The sequence below is a fragment of the Pyxicephalus adspersus genome, chromosome 8 (genome assembly GCF_032062135.1).
Source record: "Pyxicephalus adspersus chromosome 8, UCB_Pads_2.0, whole genome shotgun sequence".
NCBI lineage: Eukaryota > Metazoa > Chordata > Amphibia > Anura > Pyxicephalidae > Pyxicephalus > Pyxicephalus adspersus.
The window spans coordinates 52,117,548-52,138,400 of record NC_092865.1 but is presented as its reverse complement, the minus strand read 5'-3'; the positions used below and the strand labels follow the sequence as shown (position 1 = coordinate 52,138,400).

At 40.3% G+C, this 20,853-nt stretch overlaps 1 long non-coding RNA gene across 1 annotated transcript in view; it reads right to left on the bottom strand.

Annotated features, from left to right (window-relative positions):
• Window positions 1-20,533, bottom strand: part of LOC140337087 (uncharacterized) — a 42,453-nt gene extending 21,920 nt beyond the window's left edge. Inside the window, exons 1-2 of the long non-coding RNA XR_011921990.1 lie at window positions 20,434-20,533; window positions 10,570-10,640 (exon numbers count right to left, since the gene is read on the bottom strand). This is a non-coding gene — a long non-coding RNA (uncharacterized lncRNA). The remainder of the gene's footprint in view (window positions 1-10,569; window positions 10,641-20,433) is intronic.
• Window positions 20,534-20,853: the final 320 nt, after the last annotated feature.

Sequence of the window (20,853 nt, the reverse complement as noted above, 5' to 3'; positions counted from 1 at the left end):
CAGAGATTTTAAGTAAGAAAAGATGACAAGAAAAGCCACAGAGATGGACGTCGCAGGAGAGATAAGAGGAAATGCAGCATGTAAATTGCAACGCTTTGTGTCTTTAAAATCCCTGCAGCTCCAGCAGACAAAAAGAGGACAATATGGAGGAGGCGGGTGTACAGCCGGGCACATCGGCAACATATTTACGGCTTCAATATTTTTTATTTTATATATCTACAATAATCAGACTCAGCAGCTCTGTATGTAGAACAAGTTCCTTTTTTAGGCAACAAAAACTTTTCAACGAAAAAAGATTTTCAAGGAATTCTATATATTACAATGTATCCTCGTATGGCTGCAGCGCCCTAAGGGGCTTTCAGTATATAAATACAATAGAGAGCAGTATCTTTATATGGAAAAGTTCTATTGGTATGAAAAAAAAGAAAGAAATTCATAGAAATTACATAAATTATAAAAAAAAAAAAATCATAAAAGCTGCCATTGAGTTCCAGTCGACTTTGCCTAGGCTGAGATGATGTCATGAGTCAGCTGCAGGCAGGAAAAAGCATTCCTTCAGTCTCCTCTTCCCCAGTGATAGGACTGCAACATTGTAAAAAGTCACAAAGTAAAAATATGCAGCAAAGGCTGATATGTGTCATATATTTCTGAATTTACAAGTGTCATCCCTGATCTATATCACAAGAAGTAGATGGAAAGAGCAGAAAAGCCGATAAGTACCATACAGCATCATAGGGACCAAAGACATCATAGTGAAATCTCTTATTATATTAACAAGGTGATATTCAGGACATGTTTCATCCAGGAAAATGATCCTGAAAAATATGGAAGAAGTGCATTGGCATTGTGCATAGAAATATCTAGGCTTAATGGGTGTGCCATGGCAATACACAATGGGTCTGATTAATAAAGCTACAGAAGACTGGAGAAGATAGACTATCATGGGAGAACCTGGGTGATCCAGCAACTCTTAAATTCACCACTGAACATAAATAAGAATAAAGGGGTATTGTTCTGCACAGCTCTGGTTCGTGTAAATGACCCAAAAAATGTCCCACTACACAGGAATGTAGAAAGAATATTTCCTCTCAAACTGACTTCAGTACATTTATTTCTTTCAGCACTGGGGTCCCAGGTTCAAGTCTCTGCTAGGACACTATCTGCATGAAGTTTGTATGTTTTCCCTGTGTGTAAGTGAATTACATACTGATTAATATACTGGTGACTTGCCTTACCATGCTTTAGACAAGGGGGACAAGAGGGACATTACACTATAGCTATAGTAATGAGTCTTCTGAGGGCCCATTAGTGACATGACTATGGACTATGAACATTGCTGCATTATATGTTGGTGCTATATAAATATATTATATTATAAAATACATTTAATAAAGATTGATCTACCTAGCTAACACAGAGCAAAGTCAATGGTTCTTTTCTGCCACCGTGTGGAAAAAAATGGGTACTGCACTTCTAAATAAAAACCAATGGCCTGAAGGCACACTCTGGGCAAATATTGCCACTGTGACTGTGTAACCCAAAATGGTAACCTTTTTATTATTTTTAATTAATACCTGAGGGTAGCTTTAGCAGGCAATCCCAGACCTAATTGCAACACTGTTTATAGTTATAGTAAAGTAGGTCAATGAAGACAGGAGTAAACATGTGTCCCCGGGATAAATATTCTCACTTCTTCTTGTAATATAAACCAGTGGCTGTTTTTGGATACATAAATCTAAAATCATTCCGGGCATAATGAGAACTGTATAACGCTAAATAGCAAAATAAAAAATAAAAAAATAAATCTGCTGAAAACCTAAAAACATATTGCATACACATCAGCAAAAACAGTTCATATACTCATCATGGGAAAAAATAATCAAAAGTCTAATTGCATTTTGAAAAATGATGCAAAGGAAAGGAAGAAAAAGGAACTTGTAAAAAAAAAAGGCAAAAAAAAAACATAAATATAAAAGGCCAAAATTAATGGTGAATCTCAATAGACTTTTATAAACTACCCCTGGGATTTTCATGCAGAGAGATATCCCATCCATGCCTTTCCTCACACCCACCAATCACACTCCTTACAGTCTTCTGGCCACACCCCTTCCCAAACTATGGCAAATGGTCATCAGAGGTCCAACTTTTTTTCTTTTGGCGGACAAAAAAAATCAAAAAGATACAATGAATAAGACACAGATCATCATCACAGTTATTCAGGACCATGGAGAGTATTTTTTTGCTATAGCAATGTTGCAATCTTTTGTTACATACAAGCACAAATTTAAAAAAATGGTACACAGCTAAACTGCAGCATGCTCAAGAAAGCAGGCCATGGGACCTATGCTGTTTGCAGCTTATAATAAGTAAGAGCAAAATGATTCAATAGGCAATGTTCATGCTTCCTAAGTTTGCTTCCGCACATCTGACCTTTGCAGAGAGACCACTGTTTCACACATAGAGCGCAATAGCATGCTACAGAATTCTGGCAGGGAACAGGCCTTTCTGCTCAGGCTGTGGCTACTTTCTACAGAAACTGAACTGTAAGATTTTTAATACTTTTTGATCTGATGCACCTGGAATTTATTTAGATTATTAAAAAAAAGGAAATCTGAACTTTAAGAAACTTATCTGAAATAAATCCACCTTTTCTGATCTCAGTTAGCCACTTCAAAGCATAATAGAAATCTTTCGTTTGCATGCTACCATTGCTGACTTCTTTCTGAATATGCTAGTTCCCTGGTTGTATCTGAGAATTTCAGCATAACAGCCCAGTAACCAGCATTTTCAAAGGGATTGATTGGTAGTATCAGCTTGCATAATACATAATTCCTCTACAAGGTCCAGGGATGGAAGTCGGTCACTGTCGGTGTTGTTACCTTGTAAGGTAGATGTGACCATTCACATGTCAATTCCCAGTGGATACACAAAGATACAAAAGGACAGATTTATACATAAGTAGCCAATAGGAATAAAAAAGTGGGCTGGGTGGATCTAAAGTGGGGGGGTTGGGAGAGGGCTATGCAACACTAAATCCAAATAGCAAATAAACATTATTCTGTATATCTGATATAGTTTCTGAATTTTAATAACTTGTAATCTCTATGTATGATTGCTTCCAAAAAAGAAATTAAAAAAGAATACAAATACCTGTCCTGCCATCTGATCTTCCCTCTGCTGTAGAATTTTACTGCCAAACTTCATTCCACCCCCCTTAACACTGTGGTTTCATCCGCCAGCTGCTGTGTCCCTGCAGAGCTGCAATGACAAAGCAGCCGATAGACTGAACCACAGCCTGTGGCCGGGGGGATGCTGATATCTGACACACATGGAAGTGTCAGATGTTGCAGATTTGGCTGTTGCAGCTCTACAAGGGGGTAAAGATCAGAATCACCAGCAAGGTAGCTTTTGAAATTACAGTCCATTTAGGCAGCTCACAAACTATGCAGTTACTCAATAATCCAGACAATTCCTATCAGTCCTCCAAAAAATGATTTCTGCTGGTTATTGTTTAATTAACTTTGTTGCATTGAAAAAAAATGAAGTTGGAATGAAAGTCTTCCATTGAATGTTCAGGTTTTGTCTGTTTTGTGTGTTACACAGTAATCTGTTGATGATTATTTTGTTTGCTCTTTTTACCAAATACTGGTAAGAAAGTAATAGAATGAGACTGTGAAGTCATACAAAAACATCAGACATGTGTGGGAAGAATGGAAGAAATGATTTCCAGATCTCATCAGAACTCCAAATTGTTTGTAAAATGTTCCAGCAAAATACATGTCAGGAATTCCAGTGCAGAATCACCACTTCCTCCATCCTTGCAGAATGATTCATATTACACTGAAGTGTTTTTGGGAAATCCAGGATAACAATACACTGACCTCCAGCCTTCCCTTGAGTCCTGCACAGTTGTATCGGCTCCTCTCCTGGACTGATCTTGCTTACTCTGATTTCACTGCACACTGTGAGCTTCTCATAATGTGCATTAGGACTTCCAGCATCACCCAGCCCTTCTCAGCCCGGTTGTCCCAGATCTGCCTCTTTCCAGCCATTGGATTTCAGTTCTTTCAAACATGGAGGTTGAGTTTCACATGTGAGCATTCAATAGAGAAGTTTGAGAGTAAATGTAGCTGCGTAGAGCAGAGGTCAGCAAACTTTTTTGGCCTCTAGGCCATTTCAGGGTTAGGCAGGAGCACACTAGGCTCTCTCAAATTCCGCCCTAATGGCTCCGCGCCCCACCAGGAACGCCCCCTGAATGAAAATCCCTCTCCTCTGCAATGCATACGGAGGGGAGGGAATGTTCCCTATTTACCCCGGCAGCGGAAGTGTTAACGGGCTAAATAGGGAAGGTACCCACCACACGGGGGCTCAAGAGCAGCATGCGGCTTCAGAGCTCCGGCGGCTCTGGTAGTTTGTTCTGGCTCCGCCGCGGTTTGCCAGCTGGGATTAGGCTGGATCGGCCAGGGGGCGTTAGGCCAGAACAAACTACCGGCTAGGCTGTATCTGGCCTAAAGGCCGGAGTTTGCTGACCCCTGGTCTAGACAGACAGAGACTTGTGATGACATCCACCTATTACGGAGTTTTCTTTCATATTTGCATAATTCCTCCTTGGTGTTACCACAGTTTCCTGTTTTGCATAACTCCTCATGGGCGTTACCATAGTTTCCTGTTTTGCATAACTCCTCATGGGCGTTACCATAGTTTCCTGTTTTGCATCCTGTTTTGCATAACTCCTCATGGGCGTTACCATAGTTTCCTGTTTTGCATAACTCCTCATGGGCGTTACCATAGTTTCCTGTTTTGCATAACTCTCCATGGGCATTACCACAGTTTCCTGTTTTGTACAACTCCTCATGGGCGTTACCAGTTTCCTGTTTTGCATAACTCCTCATGGGCGTTACAACAGCTTTCTGTTTTGCATAACTCCTTATGGGCGTTACAACAGCTTCCTGTTTTGGATAACTCCTCCTGTGCTTCCTGTTTTTACGTATTCAGTCTCTGCAGATCCTTCCCACCAGCTATGATTGGGGTGTTTGCATGGAGAAGCAACAAGACCTAAAGATGACATCACTGGGTGTAAAATAATGTATGTAATAAAAAAAAAAATATTTTATGTATTTCAATAACCAGGAAAGGCAAAAAATAGGCAGATCAAACTACTAAATCTTTAAGGGGGAGTTGTTCAACCTGCTTAACGATTTGTATTTCTGTCCATCATGTCCTGAAATTTACAGCCATGCAAGACACTGAACCTGTAACACTTACAGGTCTTGTCCCAGCCCCTGTCTGTGAATGGACAGTGACTGAAGAAGCAGTAGACTGGTGAGCTCATCTCTATCACTCTGCTACCTCCTCCTAGCATCATGCTCAGCTTTAGCTTATGAACCAATTGGCTCCTAGACCTGCTCCTCTTCTTCATAGTCTGAGCTCTGCTGTACAGGGACTGCAAGACTCAGATACCAGATCCAATACAGATACTTGCACTTCCTAATTCAGAAAATACATATACTGATATAGAATAAACACAGAACTGCGTTCATCTCCGTCGCCCTCTCTTCCTGAGCTTCTTCTTTCACCATATTACAATTGTAATCCTTCATTTTCCACAGGAAGTCAGCAGCAGAAAACACAGAGTGGGGAAGAATAGAGGAAAATAAAGATAACAATTAGAGCAGTGCCCAGGAATGTCTGATGGTCTGCCAAGAATTCAAATAACATGTTTTTCCGCAGAGGTATTACATGGAACAAAGAAGCGGGGTCACCCACGGTCACACCACGGCGTAAAAACTAGCAGACTGCTGTAACGGCGCAGGGAGGGAGCGCGGCACCCTGGCGGTGTCTGACTGTAGAGTGGCGGAATTGAATCAAAACAAAAACACAGACGGTTTGTACGGATTGTTTTCAAGCCTCATGCAGACAACAGAAAAACAAACGCTTGTGAAATCATTCTCTAAAAGCTTTTACATTTTACCTATTACAATAAAATTCAGCAGCATTTACATAGTGCTTCCGTGTATGTAGAATATTTTTATGTCTGTACAGGTTTTGCAGCACCAGGATCTGGAGTTTATAGCAAACTGCATGGAGTTTGTATGCCAATTATGTGTTTGTGTGAGGTTTCCTGTAAAAGAGGCTCCAACAGCACCAACATTTGGTAGCAGATTATTGATATCTAATATTTGCCATAATTTATATAACTGTATTTCTCAGCCAGGGTACCTCCAGAGGTCCCTAGGGGTTCCTTGAGCAATGAGCAGTTTGTGACTTTCAGGTCAGTTTAAGTGATACCGATGATCTTTTTGGTTATCTGTGACATTACTCCCACTGACCACCACATTAATATACTGTGAGCTGTGGATATAGTAATTATAGTAGGGGTTCCCTGAAGACCTGAAAGTTATTCCAAGGGTTCCACCATGTTAAAAAGACTGACAAACAATACATGTCTATAATTTGTCTTCCCAAACCCCCCTCACCCTCTAAAGACATTTTCTAAATTGCATTCTTAAGTTTGCACCCTGTGATGTCATCACTCTGCTCTGATGTCAGCAGTGGGCTGGCTCTCATGAAAGCTGAACAAATATCAACATGCCTTGATTGGTTGGAGTCAGATGTCAGTTTGGATAAGTGGGCGCACCTAGGCAGCTACATTTGAATACAGAATACTTTATGTAACATCCGCCTCTGATTCTGTGGTTCGTGATTGGATTGGAACTGAAATCCAATAATTGAAAGGGGCGGGGTCAGTCAGTCTGGGAAGGAACGGGTTGTATGATACTGGAAAGTGAAGAAATGGTGATAACCGTTTGAAAGGGTGGGTAGCTCTGTTCCCAATATAGCTTCACCCATTGTGCCCTATAGTGCCCCTGGCATGGTTGTCCAGAAATACACTTATATTAATAATTGTTACTTTGTTGCAAGAAAGTTTTTATGCTATTATTTCCAGTCTCCAACAAACTGAGATCCAAGGTGGGAAATTTCCGATTCAGGGTCAAGGTCCTTAAATAGCCAATGAAAAAAGGCCAAAGTGCACCCCACCCCGAGCTGTGAACTACTTTAGCCACATAGGTTACTGGTTCTGCCTATTTTGCACTTCTTACCAAAGCAGCTGCCTCTGCTGCCTACCCCTCACCTCAATTCAAACCATGAACACCGAGCAGCTATCCAAGACATTAATAAACGTCATTCAAGACAATAATAAGAATCAATATAAAAAAAATCAAGTTTGCCTTTTTGTATCCTAATGGCACATTCATTTCTTCTTTTGTTCAATAAGTTCCCATAAATCCCTTCTATCCCTTACAGAAAGCTGTATACCTGTTTTATCCCTGTGGCTACAATTCATGCTCCATTCAGACGGTCTTTTTTTGTAGGCACTCCATAATAAAGAACTGAGTGTAAACACCCCCAATCATGATACACAATGCAGGAAATCATGAGACACGGAGTTTTCTTATAGACAGAAAACGTATATTGCAGCCACTCTGCTGCCCTCTAGTGTTCAGACAGAGGTAGTGAAAACCACCAGCGGCCTTTACACAGATTCAATGCATGAACCAACAATTAAAAAAATATATATTCTTCATACACAAATGTGTGTTTGCGGCTCTATATTAATTATTAGAGTTCTGTGACTTTTCCTTTAAGCTTTACCTAACACGCTGGTACCAGCATTTTCCCAGAGAGACAAGGGGGTCTATTTATGCAGCAGTGAATCTAACATTCACCAAACATTCTCTGGTGAACAATCATTCAGATTCATGTATATGCAATGGCGGTGATTAATTCTGAGGTGATTCATGTTTGGTGAATGTCAGATTCACTGCTTTATAAATGGACCTCAATGTGAAGCTATGTTGTTTGTATCATCCAAGGAGTTAATCTGCAGTGCAGTTATTTTTAGGAAGCCACAGTCTAAAAATAAGGGCAGGTTTAAGGATTCACCGAGCCAAACAATTATCTTGTTTCCTTTGTTACTACACAATACAGAAATAGCAGCCTCTGTCTTCGTTGGCAGAGAAATCAGGGCAGGGAGCGCAGCTTTTCCAAGGGTAAGGCTGCCATCAAGCACAGATAATGCAAAATTTAACCTAGGCGCCCAAAAAATGACTTCAGGCTGAATCCAAATCTGTGCCATGAGCGGTGAAAAGCTACTTACCGCCTGAAAATATGAAAAAAGCCATTTTCATTTATGATTAAAGCTGTAACAAGCATTGAACTGATGTTATGAACAATTCTTTGCTTGGCTGAGCCTGGCGCAGTGCACTTCCACCTTACAAGTGTACCTGTTGGTCTGAGATGTCACTTGTATCAATAAAGAACCAATAAATGGAATCAGGCTATAAAGATGGGCAACAAAACCAAAACTGCTTACCAAGGGTAACAAAGGAACTCGCGGGCGTCGCTGGTGGAGGTGGGGAATGTTGAAAAATGTATGCAGTAGCTTAACCATATCAGTCATAAATATAATATTGTCACCAACATTGCTGGAGGTCAGGGGACTCATATAGGAAAATGTCTCAAGTAAAATAAAAAACATGCAGTTTTTATGTATATCAAAATAAAAGTACAGTTGGAAAAACATTACTTAAAGTCTCAGATGACTTTTTGAGTGAAAACCTCAGCAAAGCCTCTGAACATGACAGCAAAATTACTGAAAGGGGGGGACCAGGGGCACCTGTAGGAATATGTCCTAAGTGGAAAAAAATGCATTTTCCTAACAACATTTTAACCTTTTTTTTTCCTATTTACTATTACGATATCAATTTATGATGATCTTTTCATTGAAGATATCCCCTGCCATCACCACCAATTTTGCAATGAGAAGTTTTGCAATTAAATAAAAAAGTTGGCAGGTGGCATTAAATGTGTTCTTCTAACTAAAGTTTATAATTATATTTTCAGGCAAAACTACAATTATTGCATGGGTCCCCCTGACCCCCTCAGTCATTTTGATGAGAATACCATTTTCAGGGGCTTTGCAATTGACTCACAAAGGCAGAAATTTAAATGTGCAAAATGATGATTAACTTTTTATTTAATTAAAAGGCCAATGTTCCTATATTTGTGAAAATTGTAAGACTATTACTAGGTGGTAATATATATTACTATATATATATATATATATATATATATATATATATATATATATAAATATATGATAATTATATAATGTTATAAATATATATATACATAATTATATATATGTCATAATATAAATAATATTCTATTTTCATCAGGCAATGGGGCAGCAAAGAATCTCCATTTCCCGTTAAGGGGGCCAGATGATAAGATCCACAGATTCCCCCTTTAATGTCACAACACATCACTGGCATTTCCATTTATTCTCGGGCCGGGTGACTTGTTTTTGTTCTCGTTCCTGACAATGGGTCGCCCCCTCTCTCCCTGTACAATGCAGGACGCAATGTTTTGGCAGCTGCCTCCCTCGGCTCCCTCCGGCACAACAAAGGGAAAAGGAGAGTTGTTTTTGGGAAGTGACTGTTAGTAAAGCCAACTTACTGGGCGCCAGATTCATGACTGTAATACCCAGGGGAAACTCAAATATGCCAATAAAAAAAGGGAGAGGAAAAAACAGATAGGGCCAGAAAGTAATAGCCGCCTGCCCGCCCGCCCTGACACCTCTCGGCGCTAGGCCTATTGTACTGCGCTGCTAAATATGGCTCCTGCCATTCCCTGTAACATTCTGTTTTTCCAGGAGAACAATTGTGAATGCTCCTCTCCGTTCTGCAGTCTTTGTCCTGGCACCCAGAGGAGCCTGGAAGTCTTACAGTTTGGCAGTGAACGCCGGTGGCATAGACGCTCTGTTATGGTCGTATTTGTGTTGTTACCTACGTAACAGTGTTTTAGGTTTGAAAAGAAAATAAAGCATTTTCAATGAGAAAGGATTATAAATGAATAATTTAATGTGTAAAACTCCTTACAATGAACCTCTGTTGTATGTTCTGCATGTGGTTTGGTAAATAAACCATTAAAAGCATTTTGATATCTGTTTGATAAATGCAAATAAATACCTGTGGATCTACAGTCCTATGTCCAGAAATCTGATTTTCCTGCCCCGCTGACCTGCATGTATTACAGTATATTTTATAGAGAATATTTAATGGGGAGATGTTCTGTGGTCGTAACACAATTCAGTTCTAAGGTAACAGTGATATTGGCCTGAGCACCAGGTAAAAATACTAGATGCAAAAACTAATGCAGCCACCTGATCGGAGTGTATTTAGATACATGGTAATATATATGAGCTGCACAGTGCCCCTGCACAGTAAATACAATATATTTATATATTATATATAGTATGATAATATATATATATATATATATATATATATATACGTTTTATGGGCCTTAATCCCATTGCATCTGATCTGTCCTCCTAGGCCTCCTGTTTACGCATTTTGCAATTTGCCAGCTGGTCAGAAAGTTCTAAAGAAAAAACTTCTCTCCACTTTTGCTTTCACTCTTTTCCCTGAAGAAGGTATTACCACCAGTGATCACTGGATGGCGCTGTGATATGCAAAAACAACAACTTGAATGTTTCATACATACCAGTGCAAAGTTCTACTTTCTCCATACATAACATTGATGGTGAATCACTGATCTGAGGAATTCTGCAGTGCCTGGATAAAGGTCATAATAAAATAAATGTAACAGGTAAAAAGTAGAATAAAGGACATGAACAAATGGGTAATGTCAGTAAATATGAAACCAAAGTGTGATTGGCAAGCAGACCAAAAAGTAGTCAGTCTTCTGAGTGTGGTCCCCCATCCTGGACTCACTCAACATTGAGCACTAATGCACCGCTGGTAGACCTAGAAAACACCTGGTGCTGGTCTGGTTGGTAAGCCTATGATAATAATATTGTGAGTATCACAATAAATAAGAACTGGAGTTTAGGTGAATATTTTTCCAGGACTGAGATGCCCGCTCAGAGATGGCCCAGTCATATAAATCTTGGTGCCTCCTGGCTGTGCTCTCAATTGTCCCAAACAGATCAGCTCCCCTGAAGCCTCTCAGCTGCATTAAACTTACAAAGTTGCAGTCTGATTGCCAAGAGTGAGAAAACTTAGAAAATGCTTCTTCTTGCTTGCAGCAGACAGACGACATCACCTTATTTTTGGCAAAGTCACATAAAGAACCAGCACCTGCACATTGGACAACTGACGGCAGTGAGCAGTACTGAACCACTCACCGTCGTCCCCATTTTTATATTTACGGGGCTGCTGAGGGGAGAAGCTAAATGTAGGGCCCCCTTGAAGCAGCAGTTCCCTGGCATGGGGAAATAGGAACAACACTGGCCAGTGTAAACATAGATTAATAAAAGGATCACTTAATGTTTAATAACAAAAACCTGGTAGATAGACAGCAATGGAAGAAGGGAAAGAAGGATCTGTGCATACACTACGTGTGGGGCCATTGAAGCCCCTGCGCTGTGATATTGGACGTCAGACTCAAATGTTGGCAGCCACATATTTCTTTCATAACAAACCGCAGGATTTTGTAAGAACAGGTCTGTGTGTCTGCTGTTGGCACCCCTTGTTAAAAGGAAGCGCTCAGATAGTGATCAGTGCCGGGAAAGGGCGCGTAATAACCTGGAGTATTTCAAATGATACCAATGCAGCCGTTGGCATCGTTAAAGCTGAGGAATGTTTGTGTTTACACACATTAAAATCGAAACTAACTCTGTGCTGTTAAATGAGTAATGTTGAAACCTAAAGACAGAAAGGGGAAGAGAAAGGGTCAATAAACAAGATTCTCGTAAATGCAACACGCTAGCCAAACTGCCACATGCACAATAGAAACTGTGCAATTATTGATCATCAGTGAAAATATTGATATTGTTTATTATTCTGATAAATTGCATTATGTTTATAACTAATATATGATATTGAAACCAATGTATATACATACTTACCTCCCAACATCCTAATATGATTCTGTTACTAATAAATACAGAAAATAAAGAGAGAAATAAAGTTTTTTTTGCCTCCTGTATTACAATTATTACAGCATAAAGTATACATTAAATGATTAAAGATTTTATCCAGGACCCATTAGACAATCATGGGATGTGGACTTGTCAATTACACAAATGACTTCTCAATAATAATACTCCCCTAGCCACTCTCTCCGCTCCTCCGATGACCTACAACTGACTTCCTCACTCATAACCCCATCACACGCACAGCTCCAAGACTTTTCTAGAGCTGCCCCAACTCCCTGGAATAGTCTTCCTCATCCTATTTGGCTTGTTCCTACTTGATGAGGGTAGCTCAGACTTTCTAGGCCCACCCCCCACCACCACCATCAGAACCTCCATTTCCCCCCAACCCCCCACCTGCTAACCAACCACTCCCCCACCATTAAAAACCCAAACACCAATCTTGGATTTAAATTGGCTGGCAAGTAGCCACTAATTTAAACACTATACATTAATAAATTAACCATTCAAGTACTTAACAAATATCCAACAATAAATAAATGACAAATAAATAAATACATTTATACTTTTGATATGCAAGCATACATTAACATAAGATCTCCATTATTATTATTATTACCTAACCGGGATTATATAACGCAAACATATTACGTTGAATATAACCTAGTTAACCAACAACCTAATTCCTCCCTTTTATTAATACCTAACCATAACAACAATATCCATAATGTTATCAAAGTCCATACTCCCAGTTACACACCCAAACAACCGGGCTGCAGGTCTCAGAAGGCAAAATCCGCACCCAGCAGAACTTTAACTCTTCCAACATCTCCACCTTGGCCCCTAGCCACCCAGCACCACCTCAGGAGCCATAATCATCTGTTTACCATAAAGGTGGAGACCCCACCAAGGAGCATCCCCCCTGCCAAATTCCACCACTTTACCAATGCACTGGATACTTGCCTTCCAAGACCCCAACCGCTAAAATTAACCACACTTTCAAATTATAATTATAACTATTAAAGGGGTGGGTGGGCGGGAAACTTCTATCTATCCAGCCCCTTTTAACTCATCCTTTTCCTAGTGCCCTCCTACCCCACGCTCCACACTAGCACAGCCCCCTCTAGCCTTACTACATTTTATTACCCCTTAACACCCCTGGGCTAGGCCTCCCACCCCCCGTCATGTAGGCCCTGTGCCTAAATGTTTATGGCTACAGGCCTCTCTTTCTGCTCATTTAAAAGAGCACTCAAAACCCATTTTTTTCAAACTTGGCTACTCATCTTCTTCTGTCTTTTGAAACCCTCACTACTTCCCACCACTATATATCTCCCCTCCTATTGTGTGTAAATTCCCCCCACCTACTAGATTGTAAGCTCTTCTGGGCAGGGTCCTCTCCTCCTCCTGTGTCACTGTCTGTATTCGTCCATCATTTGCAACCCCTATTTAATGTACAGCCCTGCGTAATATGTTGGCGCTATATAAATCCTAATTAATTAATTAATATTATGCTATAAACGTCTTGTGACCCAGCGCATCCACATTTTGGGATCTACAATGCTGCATTTTATAGCCCAGAGCTTCAGAGCCATTTTAAAGATGTATGTGGTGTTATGGAACGGTGCGATTTTACAATCTCACAAGTGCAGCACATGCAGGCTGTCTGTATATGATATCAGCCTTTGCAATGACACCTACCAACAGTCAACTGGCTGGTGCAACTGCTAAAAATAGAAAGTGTGCAGCAAGCATTTGTGCAAAATGCCATATTCATCAAATTAAAGGGCATTTTAGCAGAAATTCCTCATTAACACATAAACATACTTGATTAGGGGGAAATGAGCTGCTCATTCCTACTCACTGGCACATTAAAAGCCTGGTTGGTGAAATCTGGACTTGTTGCCAATAGGAAGGTTATAATAGGAAAAAAAGCCATAAGGCTGTTGTTTTGTCTAAGGAAAGATGGCAACCCAAAATTAGTGGAACCTGCATGCTGAACGTTTTAGAGACGACAACACTGCAAAACACGTAAATTCAGGTGAACAGGAATAGTAAAAAACAGTGACAACTGTAATGGATAGGTGTCCCGCACACCTTACAGCCATGTATTGTGAATGAATAATCCAAACTAATGGCAGTGAATTGCATTTGGCACAACGCAGCACATGACCATTGTGCAAACAGGTCCTTTAAGATGTTTTTCCTGCATTATTGCCTTGCAAAGGTCCAAACACACAGTCCACGTGGAGTCACGCAAAATAAAGTAGGTGAAAGGTCCCTGTTTGAAGTTATCCGCTGCATTCCTGAGAAATATTGATGTCATAAATACAAGCTGGGCTGATAACATATCTATAGGCTCCAGATATCTGCTCTGTCAATAAATAGGAAGGGCCTGATAATTGTGTAAATTATTTTCTTTATGAACGGTCGCCTATGCAAAACATTTTGAAGGCATTTTATAATGCAGAGATGCAAATGTATGTTATGTGTCGGGTTGTCTTGGTGTCTAAACTACAAACACATTGCTTGAATTCACTTGGTTTTATTTGGGCTGGTGGATATCTGTTATTTGCATTGTTTAGGATTTGTTGACACATGAAGGTGTTTTTCCACAGCAAGTGTTAAGTTGTTTTTTTTTATTATGGCCTCCCAATAAAATAGCCTGTGTCTTGTATTGTCTTTATATATAGGAAATACCTGGTGTACCTGCCAATAGCTTGGATTTCCTCATCCCTGAGGCAATGATCTGCAAGCCAATCTTCCCTTTGCAACCTTGCCACCCATCTGCACGTGCTCTTGTATAAACCCTCGGCATTCCCTGCTCCTCCTATAAGACATAATGTTTTTCTTTTAATTGGGGTTAAATGAACCTCCTATGAGGAGGACATAGGGATTTGTTCTAAGTAGAGAACTCCCACTACATGTTGGATGTTATGTATTAATTGACACATAATGTGTAAAGTAATAGAAGAAGTCTTGTGACCAGCTTCCTCTGATCTGGCATATAAAGTGATAAAACTTTCCTATACCTATAAATGTAGAATTGCAGAGATCATTCTTGCACTGGCAGAGCCATCCTATATTGACATACGCCCACTGGGTATTTCCTGATCATTTCCAACAACTTACATTACAAGCAGCTGCATTGCACTCCCCCAATTTCACTATTCAGCTGGTAAAGCTATAACAAATTTGATCCCTGCTGTGGTAAATCTTAGAAATGGGGTTGAAGGACAATTCAAGCAAAGTAGGTTTGGCTCAGCTATTCAGCAAGGCACTTCAAGACATATGTTGCTCAATGGCTCTGGTTGACATTGTCATTGTTGGTCCATTATTTAAGGGGTCTGTCTGGTAACACTTACCCCTACCTGCATCTGTAGGAACCATTTATTTTAAACTACATGCACAATGCAGTCTAAGACCTTTGCCCTTGTAAGGATTTAGCAGTGTCATACCCGGTTGCTACTTGCCACACAGAAATGTTGGCCACCAGCAATCTGCCGATGATCTAAAGCCCCAAACAGATGTTGAATTTCTGCTGCTGAAAGTAATCTTTTGTTATTGTTTGCAGTGACAGTAGAATGAATGAGTTTAGTAAATACAGCACTGTTTAGTGCTATAGGGAGGGGAAAATGGAGGACAAGCTGGAGGCTCGCTGCTTCCTCCTCCATAGGAAACAGCATTGGTTGTCCCTAGTTCATCATTTAGTGATCTGCCATGGCAGATTGCCAATGGGGAACCATTGTATACATTGGACTTTTGCCCAAGATGATTATGATTATTTGTTTTCAGTGACAATTACCTAGCATGTGGACATAGTTTGTATTAATATACTTACATAATATGTGTTGCCAAGGCACATTGGGGGTTATGGAACCGACATCTGACTTTCAACACAATCATTCTAATAATGCAGTGAGGGCTCTTGGGGCCAGTCAGAGGTCTTGCATGCATGTGCTACCAAGGGATATGATGACACAAAATAAGCAGACAGAAGACCTCATGATTCTGTTGATCTGTTTCTGTCCAATTGCAGACTAGGGGCTTGAATCTGAACAAGTTGTGTTGCATACTTGCTGCAGGGAATGCAAATCTGAGAATGAAATGGAAAGGAATAAAAATCTAATAAAAAGGAATAATGATCTCCCATATATATATAATATATACAGTATATATTTAGCTGTTTGCCTGGAGTTCAGCTTTAAGGCCTCGAAGCTGAGTGTCAGAAGTCTGGCAGCATGCTCAATATAATGGAAAGAGAGATAAATACAGTTCGGGAATGTTTCCACAGAAGGCCTGCAGAATTACAGCATGGACCTCGGCATGGAAGAAAAGCACGAGAACTTCCAATGCTATCTCCTCCTGACCTAGAACAGAATGTAACACCGTAATCACGGCTTCTGTACTCGTTCCGGGCAACCATCCAGAGGTGGCCCATGACATTCTGAAGATCACTCGGCTGTAGCTCAATGTGTCCCTTGCACATGGCTGCAGACCATCAAAGAGCGCAGTGTGTGGGCAAAAAGGTCTACCCGCCTCTCCTGGCGGGACCTCATCCTGCCTGAGCGAGGCCAGCACATACCCTTGCAGACCACACAGAGACGGAGAGGGAACGGAAAGAGCCATCATCACAGAGGCCCGGCCTCATTTATCAACCTGCATGAAAGAACTGTCCTGTGTCAACCATTGGAACCTTTTTTTATTTTTATTTTTTTGGAAATTAAAAAAAGGTTGACACTTTGGGACGCCCAAGGTCCAACTACCCTCTAAGTCTTGGGCAGAAAGTTTTTGTGCCCTTCTGATCTTTCATACCATTCAGCCATTTTCTCCTTGCCCCCTCATTGACATAGCAAGAAATGATTGAATAAAACCTTCTCACCATCAGCACTGTGCTTCTCACAGGCAGCAACACAGGCAGGTTATGGCTGGTGGGAGCAGCTTCCTTGGTACAAAAGGCTATGGCAATGCCCACATGTGATGTTGAGCCTCCATGATGTGGATAAGCCAGGGACAGAAAGGATGGGGAGGAAAGGACTAGATGATATTGGCCATCCTTCAGACTAGAATGACATGCTGACATGCTACAGCTTCTGGTGTGCATTGTGAAAAGAAATTGGGACACTTTCTGCATTGAGGGGATTCCTTCTCCCTTCCTATTGTTTCTACAGAATGGTAAATAAAGATAAATGGGTATTATTTGCAACATTTGTAATCATATGGAAGACTTAACTATTATAAAGACTTACTGAGCATTGTAATTGTGCCATTGGCATCAGGTTGAAATTACTTCAATACAAAGCATACACACATACATACAGTATATGGGATTTTTTTTCCCAATTTTCAATTTTCAATTATAGTAATTTAAATTATAGTATTTTCAATTATAGTAATTTAAATTAAAAAGTGAATATACAATCAAATTATATCATATGACTTATGACTACAACTATTTGATGCAGAATTCATCTGTTGAATCAGTAATAGGATTACAGGTGCTTGAGACACAAAAATATTAACTGGCCGAAATTCGGTGAGATTGATTGAGAAATCCAAACTAGTTGGAAGCTGTTTACCATTCAATGGCAGCTATAGTATAGCCCAAGTGATCTGTCATCATTCAGCTGCCTATTCGACCTTTCAAATTGCTCCAAGGTCGAAATCCAAGGTTATAATCGATCTGAACTTTTCCACCACCACCAATTGCAGTTATTTTTACAATTCTATCCAAATTAGTTTGAAACTTGGATCATTCAGAATTCTCTAAATATAGTTGTTATGGATATGACCTCCCTCTGACCTGCTTGAAGGGCGTTTTGCATTCCCATAGTTTTGTACAGAATTCAAGCTTGTTAATGTATTTTTGTAGGATTCCAGCAAGCTTACAATTATTGCAGTATTTGCTAGTCTAAAACCCCCCAGCATGATATAAGGAATAGGTGGTCTATCAGCCAGGTCATGGAATCTGATGCTCTCTGTAAGGCTCTGTGCACAAGGAATTCAGAAAGAAATAGAAATGAATTTTGAAGTTGTTTTAATAAGCATCTATGATGTTTGATTAGTGTTTTTCAGAGTTCTTAACACCCATTATTATTAGTTTTTGCCATTTGTTGTTTACTATCCACATCTGCATCTTAGAAACACTGGTTTGCAGAAGAATACATCAATGCATTTTTATACTTTTTGAGGCTCTTTTAATAACCTAAATTACAATGCTAATGCTTATATGTTGACCTTATAAATGTGTCCTTTATAAAATATGGATGACAATGTTCTTTTTCATTTAGATATGTCTGGTTAGCAGATCACTATACACATCCATCTAGACAAGGCCAGCTGGGAGGGTCAGCGATGGCTTTTGGAGGTCCGTAACTGGTTGCCTATCAACAGTGTTCACTATCCCCCATAAGAAGGGAACTTGCTCATCACTGATTTGGACAATGCATGCCCTAGGTATTGTATATAATTTGACTGGCTGATGAAGCAAATTTTTTAAGTGATGCCAAATAACTTGTATGCCTAATTACTGCTCAGATCCCTCGCTGCAGCCCTCTCCTAGACCAAAGCTAAAAAAAGCCACCTGTTACTACTACAAATCCAAAATAGGGGCAGAGTTTGTCACTACGGAGAGAAAACAGAGAGGATGTTTACAGATGTGAATCCAGGGGCCGCACACCTCCTCCACCTGCTCTCCAAAACAAAATGATGCAACGGCCGGGAGCTGCGACTTGTCAACAATGATGAAACTCTTGCACTGTGGGAGGGTAGGCCAAGCAAAAGGTGGCACCTGCATCTCCTAGGGTGACAGTGAGACGGGGCCACAGGTGAAGTCTGGCAGGGGGTGGGGGCACACCTGTTGGATGATGTTTATCTGGGGATGGAGGGAGTCACCAGGCCTTTCTGGAGGGGATTTGCTGATAAAACAACAAGGGCTCCAACAGCTGCGTCTTCTTGGCCCGACATCAATCATTGTGCCTCGAAGGAAAGAATAATATTAAACTGTAATTGTATAAAGAAATACCGTAAGGAGAGAGAGGAATGCCTGCTATAGTATATGACATAAATGAATGTCACTCATATTTGGCATACAGTGACGTTACTTTGGTAACAGTGCAAGGTGCACCAACCCATAGTTACCAATATGAACTTTTCTTTCACTGATCGGAACATGCTGGGTCAAAACCAGACTGGTTGGTAGGATTATTGGCAGCACTATATTTATACAACTTTTGGGCAGGACAGGGGTTGTCTATGTAACATCATGTGAAGGTGTGCTAGCCAGAAAGAAAAAGATATGTTTTGCCATTGCTAGGCATATCCACAGCCTACATTTGTCCTTGTGGGTGAAATTTTCTGGTCTGTTGAACATACTTGCAAATCCAAATTTGGTTCCATTTATTAGATTTATTAAAAAAAAATAATAAAATACAATCCCCAATCAATATATATTGATATTTCATCAGCCATCCTATACAATTCTAATGAATATAAACAGGGAGAACTGTCTATCAACTAGCAGCCAGTGGAAATGCCCCCTTGGATGCTAATTATTGGGGAGAGCTCCCTACTAAATTACACTAGAATATAGGATGTGCAGCTCAAAAGGTTTGTATTTGTAATCCCAATAAATAATTGATATCAGGACGATATTGATCATCTATTTGGTCCTGCACCCATTGACCAGCTTTACGCCTGCATCATGGGAGAAGGATACATGGGTACAGGCCTTGGGATGGGCTTTAGAGACCTCTTACCAGAATTAGAAGTTCACTGATTGATAGCCTAGAATTTTCCGATCACCTGTCTTCAGGGCTGGTTCCTTTGATAAGCAATAATAAGTAATAATTTCCAGCGCAGAATGTTGGCTACCAGCAGAAGGGGAATTTCCATTTCAAAGTTTTGCTCATTAGCGTCTGTGAATTCCCCTGGTCACCCTCATGACAGTTTGGAATTTATATATCTTTAAATGGAGAGAAGAACATTAAAACATTCATATTTCTGAAAGATATAAAGTCCTTTTTCCATTAGGCCCCACCAGTGGTCTTTTGGCATTGACGTATCTTGTGATGTATGGCCTGACATATAGACTCACCACCTGCTTCACATTATCACAGGCAGACCCTCTGAGGAATCATCTGCCCGTTTTTTTTCCATACTACAAAAAGCAGAATTTGTCAGGAAGGAAATTCAATACCGAGTGTATAATGTCCCATAAAGGTGCCGAGTTCCACTATCGCAGCTTGTGCTCCCAACCTGTATGCATATTTACTGTTTAGACTGGTAATACTTAACAAAGCAAAAAAAGCTGTGTCTGACTGAGTGCAGTTGATAGAAACTACCATTTATGTTCTCAATAGCTTTGCACTATTGCAAATTTGCAATTGACTTGAAATTGGAATAAAAAGTTAGATCGCTAGTTCAAAACTGCCACATGTAAAGACAGCGACAGATTCAGTTGGCTTCAATATTACCTTATATATAGCATCTCATAACTTTACTACTGTTTGTTTTCTGTCCGAGTGACATCTCCTGTCCATGCGCATAGCACGCTGACGAAACGCATTTCACTTGTGTAAGGATTTCCTTTATTAGATTTCCAAGAAGAGATGTCATCATTGTGGGCTCTGCTAAAGCTCGCTTCTCCCTTTCTAATCTAAATGAAGCAGTGTCAGTTTCACAAGGGGCCGGCTTACGGCTTCCCGCGCTGGGCTTCCAGTAAAAAGGCCCTGTGGTTATTGTGGCGGTTATCCAAGAGGAAGCATTTCAGAAGGTCATCTTCTACCAACAGGAAGTTGAGGGCTTTCCTGTTTTTCATTTGTCCTCTCAAGTTTTGAGACACAAGGGAAGCGCCAACAATGATGGAACATCTGCTCGGCTCCAACGCAGCTGGA